The sequence below is a fragment of the Stenella coeruleoalba genome (assembly GCF_951394435.1).
Source record: "Stenella coeruleoalba genome assembly, chromosome: 1".
NCBI classification, from domain to species: Eukaryota; Metazoa; Chordata; class Mammalia; order Artiodactyla; family Delphinidae; genus Stenella; species Stenella coeruleoalba.
Window position 1 is genome coordinate 60,693,040 of NC_137169.1, and position 8,239 is coordinate 60,701,278.

Consider the following 8,239-nt stretch of genomic DNA (forward strand, 5'->3'; position numbering starts at 1 on the left):
GTGGTTTAGAGAACATTTTAGAAGAGACAGGGTAAATCGCACTGCCACTGCAAACTTCACTCTGTTCTGAGGGGTTTCATTATCCTGATAGGATCTTATGATCTTCCACCCATAAACATTTGTGGCTCCCAGTGTGTTGAAAAATCTTTAAAAAGTCAAAATTGTACAAATTTTATTTTACTTGAAAAAATTTACATGCCTGGAAGACATATACAGATAAAACATCCTTATGCATGACTTCATTTGGAGATAATTTTAAAAGTCTAAATTTGAGGCCTTTTATACATATGAGGCCCAGAGTGCTGACCCTCTTGTAGCTGTCCCCCCATAACAGATTCTTTTCTAAAGCATGAGAAATCAGTGTTTTACTCTATACATTGGCACTTGGATCTCTCACCTGTGTCCACATGCACACTAAAATGAGACATACTCTGTCGCCTAACAGGTGAAAACCATTCTAGGACAATACACGTGGGGCAGGTTACACTTGATAGGTATAACATTCTTAATCCTGGAACAGCCATAATTACAGAGGTCTGGTACTTGATTTATTAGTCAGATTGAAACTATTCAATTTCTTTGACATAATTATAAATAGTGCTTTGTATCTTTTATATTTGGATTTTTCAGAGTACTCCAAAATTTATTAGACATATTATTATTATTTGATTTCTAGCTATCAAGGAGAAAAGAAGCTAAAATACCTAAGAGGGACTTCCCTGGTGGTCCAGTGGTTAAGATTTCGCCTTCTAATGCAGGGGGTGTGGGTTCGATCCCTGGTCAGGGAGCTAAGATCCCAGATGCCTCATGGCCAAAAAACCGAAACATAAAGCAGAAGCAATATTGTGACAAATTCAATAACGACTTTACAAGTGGTCCACATCAAAAAAATCTTTAAAAAGAAAGAAAAAATAAAATACCTAAGAAAAGTCAAATCTGGCATTCCTCCCTTCTCTTTGCTAGGTCTGAAATAATTTTCAGGACACCAAGGGACAGACAACAAGTAAAGATTGTTCTACTGTTTTCTTTCTACAACCCAATAAAGCATTAAATAATATTTAGATATCATCTACACTTCTCAGCCCTCTGGGAGCAAGCTTTTTATATCAATGCCTGAGAAACTTTGGAATCCCTAAGACGAAGAAGCAGATAGCTGTGGATTTGCCTGTAACCCATCACCAAGCCTCATGGGCTTGACAGGACAATGCTCCAAAGAGAGTGAGGTGTTCTGTGCTCTTTCATAACTTTCTCATTGTTTGAATGCATAGCCATTATGATATCTCTGGCAGAGAACACTCATTTTCCTCATTTTTATTTTCTTCTTCCTTTTGGTGATGAATTCTTCTTAGTCAGTTTGACAGTAGAGCTAGACACTACATTTCTCAAGCTTTCCTTTACCTACATTTGACCATGTGACCAGGCCATGTCCAGTGGTATATGAGTACGAGTAGAACTTCCACACCATATTTTAAAAATTTTATTAAAATTAAAATGTCATACAATTTTTTTTTAATTTATTTTTTTTTGAGGTATGCGGGCCTCTCACTGCTGTGGCCTCTCCCATTGCGGAGCACAGGCTCCGGACGCGCGGGCTCAGCGGCCATGGCTCACGGGCCCAGCCGCTCCATAGCATGTGGGATCTTCCCGGAAAGGGGCATGAACCCACATCCCCTGCATCGGCAGGCAGACTCTCAACCACTGCGCCACCAGGGAAGCCCTAAAATGTCATACAATTTTAAAGGGTACTTTCCATTTACGGTTATTACAAAATATTGGCTATATTACCTGTGTTGTACAATACATTCTTGAGCCTATCTTACACCCAGTAGTTTGTACCTCTCACTCCCCCACCTTTGTTTTGCTCCTCCCCCCCAGTAACCACTAGTGTGTTCTCTATATCTGTGAGTCTGCTTCCTTTTATGTTATATTCACTAGTGTGTTGTATTTTTTAGATTCCACATCTAAGTGATACCATACAGTATTTATCATTCTCTGACTTATTTCACTTAGCATAATGCCTTCCAAGTCCATCCATTGTTACTGCAAATGGCAAAATTTCATTCTTCTTTATGGCTGAGTTGTATTCCATTGTAGCCACACCATATTTTTATTTTTTTAATTTTTAAAATGTTTTGGCCATGCCATGCGGCTTTTGGGATCTTAGTTCCCCAACAAGGGATTGAACCTGGACCCTCAGCAGTGAGAACACAGAGTCCTAACCACTGGCCCACCAGGGAATTCCCCACACCATATTTTTAAAGAAAGTTGCTTTCCCTCTACTTCTCTTTCCCTGATTCTGTGGGCTGGAACACATATGGGATGGTGAGCCAGTCATGACCATGCAGGTGAGGGAAACAACACACAAGAATGTATAAGAACAATAAGTGAAAGACAATGAGAATGAATGAACCTGAGTCATGAATGGCTTTGAAAGCAGAATTCCCATTATAGATAGACCCACAGAAAGATAGATGATGATGATAAACATGATAATGATGATGATGGTGATGTTCTATCTTGGATCATGTATACATATCTGGATTGTTATGAGATACTTTATTTTGTTTGAGCTATTGTATTTTTGGGTCTCTTTGCTGTAGTTTAGCAGTAATACAACTAATACAAACATCATTGAAATTTCTTTACATCACTTGAGATTCCAGGGAACAGATTCTTTCCCATGCCCTTCCTTATTCTCTAATAAAAAACATTAAAATGACAAGCAAGTAAAATTTTGGACAAGGAACTTTCATTAAATTTTGTTGTATTACATGTTTCCTTACCTTCTTTTACTTTGTTGCAATATGTCTAGTTATATTCCTTTTGGGGAAATAATGTTTGGAATGAGAGAATGAGTGTACAAAGAGAATGATGGCCAGACCATTTATAAAATGACCCACAACCTGCAGCAAACTTCCCAGGTTATGCCCCTTATCTACAATAAACAGCCTAGGGAGTCAGCCTGCTGTAAGTCAGACTTGTAGGAAGTCAGACTTCTATCTCTAGTAATAATCCAGGAAGCTACACAATAAATTCTTTAACAATCAGCCCAAATTGGCCAGGACTTGATTAATAACTGACAGCTTCTCTGATTTTTGTCCCCACTTCCAACTTGGAATCAACCAGAGAAAGCTAAATATGCTCCCCTAGCCAATCACATAGGGATGCCATGCTTCTAGTTAGCCCACCTACAGCTTCCCAAGCCAACAGAACTATTATACAATCAGGACATACCTGAAGACTTCCCTTTTCTTCTACTATAAAGCTATCCAACTCTGCCTGCCTTTAAGCGTCTACCAAAACCCAGATGACAGTGGCTGACTCCTTTGCTATAGCAAGCTCTGAACAAATAGCTATTGGTTATTTTCATTTGGTTGGTCTTCATCTATTTCCACAAGAATCTTATGGAATCATGCTCTTAAAACAAGTTTTATAAGCAATCCCACCTCTTTCCCAACAGAGAAAATTTTGTAGCCAAACTTATAGAAGCACCGGAAAAGGAATTTTCCGAGGGTCTTCTGAGTGTCCTTGAAATGATTAATGGAACTTTGGGATTCTTCTGAGTCCTGATCCAATCACAGTTCCAGTTTCTAGAACTTGAATCATCAGTGATGAGAGTAAGCTCTCTGGATTCACAATGGGGGCCTTTTGATTTCCTGGCCATGTCTCCAGCATTGCTGACCAGGGCAACTTTCACCAAAAGATGACTTTATGTACAATAAAGCTATGTTTCCAGACTCATAGGCTATGTGTACATAGCGCTAAGTCAAGTGGAAATTTAGCATGGGTCCTGTTAATTTGATCAATATAGACAGACAACAGGATAACTGAAGCCAAAGTCAAGATAGATTTTGGAAATTTTATTTGGATTTGACTTTTTAATTTATGTAAGTATCTAGTACCAGATCTCAGTTTGCTTTGTGCTAATTAGCTACAGACTTAAGATTTTTGCTAGATTTGATAACACTTAGAGTTGTGAGACGAACTGCTTTTATACTTATAAATGCTGTTATAAGTATAAATATAGTTATAATTGAATTGTGTTCCTCTTCCTTTTGATGGAATTTTAATGCTATTGTAAATATCACCACCACCATTATTCATCACTTACTAATTGGTATGCAAAATCCAAGGACAGAAACTAAGATGAACATACAATGAAGGTAGATATTTTGATTATACTTACATTGGGATTGATAAAATATTAATTTAATGCTAAAATTTATCTTTTGGTCCCATTAAATCTATTTTTTTCTGGACTTTAATAGAAAATCTCATACTATTTCTCCTAAAGTAATTCAGACTAGTGTTATAGATGGCCTACATTTTCAAGAAAATGAAGAAAATGTTTGAGTGAGAGATCTAGAGTCTTTTGTGTAGTAAAAATGGCTCAAATTGATTTGGCTCCTGATTGAGTCAAATTAAATAAAAATTATTCAGAAATGGAGGGACACACAGAATCCTTTGTAAAGGAGAGACCCATGATTGTGGAGAGGAAAAATCATTTGTGTTTCTTGTGCATGAGGGAAGTGATGATTATAATCTTAACCTAGTTTAAGAGTATGTAAGATTCTTTTCATTTGCTTCCTTCTCAGGAAACATCACAGGAATTGTAGAGATTTTCTTTTCAAGGTGAAGATAAATGGCTAAACCTAATTTAAGTGAAATGTGGCAAGTTATGTTCATTGTTGAAGCTTGTTATTTTATTTAGGTTATTGTTAACTTACTGAGTATTCTTCACTGCATTGCTATAAAATGTCATTTCAGGCTGGCTGTATGATCCCTGCTCTAGACATTCGCTCCTGGTTGCCCTTCTCTCTGTGTATGACCCCTCTCTTCCCGTTCTCTCGTGGGTGGTCATTATTTACAGAAACCATCATTTTGGTTTCCTTTGTTGGTATTAGAATTGCTTTACTTACCACTGAACAAAAACTGAAGTAGCTGAGTAGTGTAAATCCCTTGACCTCTCTTCTCTTGGGCTCCACTTTTACAAGATAGAGGGTGTAAAAAGCCTCCACAGATTCTCCATCCTGCTGCAACTGGCAACATAGTCCTCAGTTTCCTTGGAAGCTGTTGGGAAAAAATACTAAGGAATTTTTAGAAAAAATAAGAAGTAGAAAATAAATATTGTCTGAAAAATGAAAAAAAATATTTAGAGGTGTTTCTGCATTTCACAGATTAAGCATTTACCTTACATTGCCTATCATATGTTATCTTTCATCTTTAAAGTGTCTGCTTCCATATCCCCCCTTCCACCATCACTTACACAAGGAATATTTCCCCTACACAGGACCTGACTTTTTCTGCTTCATTTATTACAGCAACTAAAATTTGTTACTACTTATGATTAATTGGAGTTATGTTATTATGTATATAATGTTATTATGTTATTATATATATATAATAACATTAATTGGAGTTATTATGTATCCTCTTTGAACATAAATTTAGATGACTCTTGGACTGTTAAAGAAGATATTTGTTTTAACCTCCTTAGAAGTAAATTATATCAAATACTTATATAGATTTGCTTTGTGCCAACTACTGTTGTAAATCCATTTTACATAAGAACTCATTTAATCCTTGTAATAAATAAATGAGATTGATGCTATAATTATCATCCCCACAGGTATTGAACCTGAGGCCCAGAGATGTTTGAGACCTTGTCCAAATTTAGATGTCTAGTAAGTTACAGAGCTTTGACTTCAGCTCAGAGGACACACTCTCAATCACCACACTGCACAGCCTCTCTCAATCAGGATGCTTTCCTCCAGCTTTGAACAAACAGGCAAAACCAAAGTCTTAGGTTCTAATTAGAGAGTGGGAAGGAGTTAGGTAATTTTGGAGCATCGACCCTCAGATGGGAGGAAGTGTGGGGATTAAAATTTGAATCAGATGTATAATCAAGGTCTTAGAAACAGTAGATAGGAACCTTGAGGACCCCAGAACAGAGGTGCCAAATGAAGGAAAAAAGAAGAGGCAGAAGTAGGCAAAGAAACTATTTTAAAAGTTGTTTAGATCTTGCATCCACGTTGTAGAGAATTGCTCTTTTTCCTGTAGCAACTCTTATTTCTTTGCCATCTTTTCCATCTTTGCTCCTCCTGCACCTCACATTTCCCTTTTCCTTAGGATCTAGGATATTCTGTAGTCTTTTGTGTCTAAACTTAGGTTACCTTCAGCCTAAGCACAAAAATCCTCCCTGTCATCTAGACTTGCTTAGGAAACTAGTAAACTTCAGTTTGCGTTCAGTAGTTCTTTTGACAGCCATTTTTGTCTATGTATAATATTCCCTAAGGGATCCCATGGGAGAGGAGGTGGCTTATTGAGGACAGGATTTGGAGGTTCTTGAGTCCTCTGGCCAAATTCCATTATAATCACCATTGTAACAATTGAGAAGCTTTGCATTTAGGCAAATCTGGATTCAACGCTGGGTTTTGCACTTATTGTGTGACCTTGAACTTGACCTCTCTGGAAGTTAAGTAGATAAAGAAAATTTCTATTTAAGAAGGTTGTCTAGATCTTGTAGAGAAAATCATCCTTCATTCTTGCACTCCTCTTATTTCTTTGCATTCTCTTCCTTCTTTCATCTTTCTGTACCCCATATATTCTTGTTTGTAGGGCTCCAGAACCAGAAGCATGTCCTTTAGCCTGTATCTTCATCTGTAAAATAACCTTATGGAATCCTCGCGATTAAATGATGCAGAAGGTACACCTAGCACCTAGTAAGTGCTCAACAAATAGCAGCTCCTATTATGATATTTTATATATATATATATATACACACACACACACACACACACACACACACACACACACATATATACACACACTTATACACATACATACTCCCAAAATGAAATGAAATATGAATATAGTCTGTAAATATGATTTTGTTACTTAAAATGATCACATTCTGTTCTGTAAACATTTGTTGTAATTGTTTTTTTGGCCTGAAAAGGAGTGTCATATAAAAATTATTTTTAAAACTTAAAAATCTTCTCTTGTAACTTTGTAAAGAAGAAAGCAAGGCCTTGGGGACAAGGGTCAGGTGAGTGTTTATTGGGGGAAGAAAAGGGGCTTTGGTGTGGGAATCTCTGGGCCACCAGGGGGCAGCAACAGGCATTCAGATGCAATGCCAACAGCGCTCAGAAAGGCAAGGCAAGTATTGTGCCTCCTCCTTAAATGAATCTAGGCTTGTTCCTAGTCGCACAGTATTTATTGCCTGAGGTTTGCACAGCTATCTTCTGGACCATCCATGATCAATGGTTGGGATTTAGAGATCCAACAAACTGATGCCTTAGTCCATTCATTCATTGTATTTATGTATAAATTATGACATGGAAAGACTTTCTTGAACCAAATTCTTATTCTCCCTTTTTTTTTTTTAAGTTATTGAATCATTTTCTTAAAACAACCACATTACCAGTTGGAAAATAAGTAAATATCTTCTTTGTCCTGAGGTAGGGCACATATCTTGCTGAAGACATTCAAATGACCAGTTTCCCACCAAAGTTAAAAAAAAAAAAAAAAAAAAAGCTGAAAACACTCTGCAGCCTCAGGGAGAGCCATGCTTCATGTGCAACCCTTCTGTAGTCTAAGATTTTTAGAGCTGCCATGATGGCTGACCTTCAAAAATGTCCTCTTTTGCTGTTGATAAGAGTCGGTAATTTGCACTCCTGGCATGTGACAAATGATCCTTGGAGGATTGATTTTTCATCTGGCTAAGTTCCAAGCCAAGGGAGGCTGCCATTGCGCCTCAATATTCCTCATTTCTGGTCCCTGGCTAGCTAACCCTAATTTGTTGCTGTGCAATTGAAGGCTCCCTGTCATTTACCTAAGGTCTGATAGCTGTTCTCCAGTTAATCATATGCCTGATAACTTGTAATGGTTTTTCATTACAACCTGATGCCAGGCAGTATATTTCAGCCTCCACCATCAACCAGGTGTTAAATGGCCTTATCTAAGATTATCATATATGGATGGAGGCAAATACTACATGGGTTTTTTTTGTGTGTCCTAAGAAAAGGTGATAAATGTGCTAATTATGAAGTATCTTAGCAGGGTTTCTTGGAAATTATTATAGGGAGATAGATGATATGCATTAAAGTTATTATCAATATTATGGATTTTTTTTGGAGGCTGATGGTAGGCTATAATAGGAGTGCAACCTTTGGATAGTGGACCTTCAAGTTCACAGCAACTCAGTGTTAACAAGCTGCTGTCATTAGAGAAGGCTATT

At 37.3% G+C, this 8,239-nt stretch overlaps 1 pseudogene across 1 annotated transcript in view; it reads right to left on the reverse strand.

Moving 5' to 3' along the window:
• The window catches only part of LOC307187595 (histone H2A.V-like), an 83,139-nt pseudogene extending 75,389 nt beyond the window's left edge, over window positions 1-7,750 (reverse strand). Inside the window, exon 1 of the transcript in view lies at window positions 7,627-7,750. The product of the transcript in view is annotated as a histone H2A.V-like (transcript). The remainder of the gene's footprint in view (window positions 1-7,626) is intronic.
• Window positions 7,751-8,239: the final 489 nt, after the last annotated feature.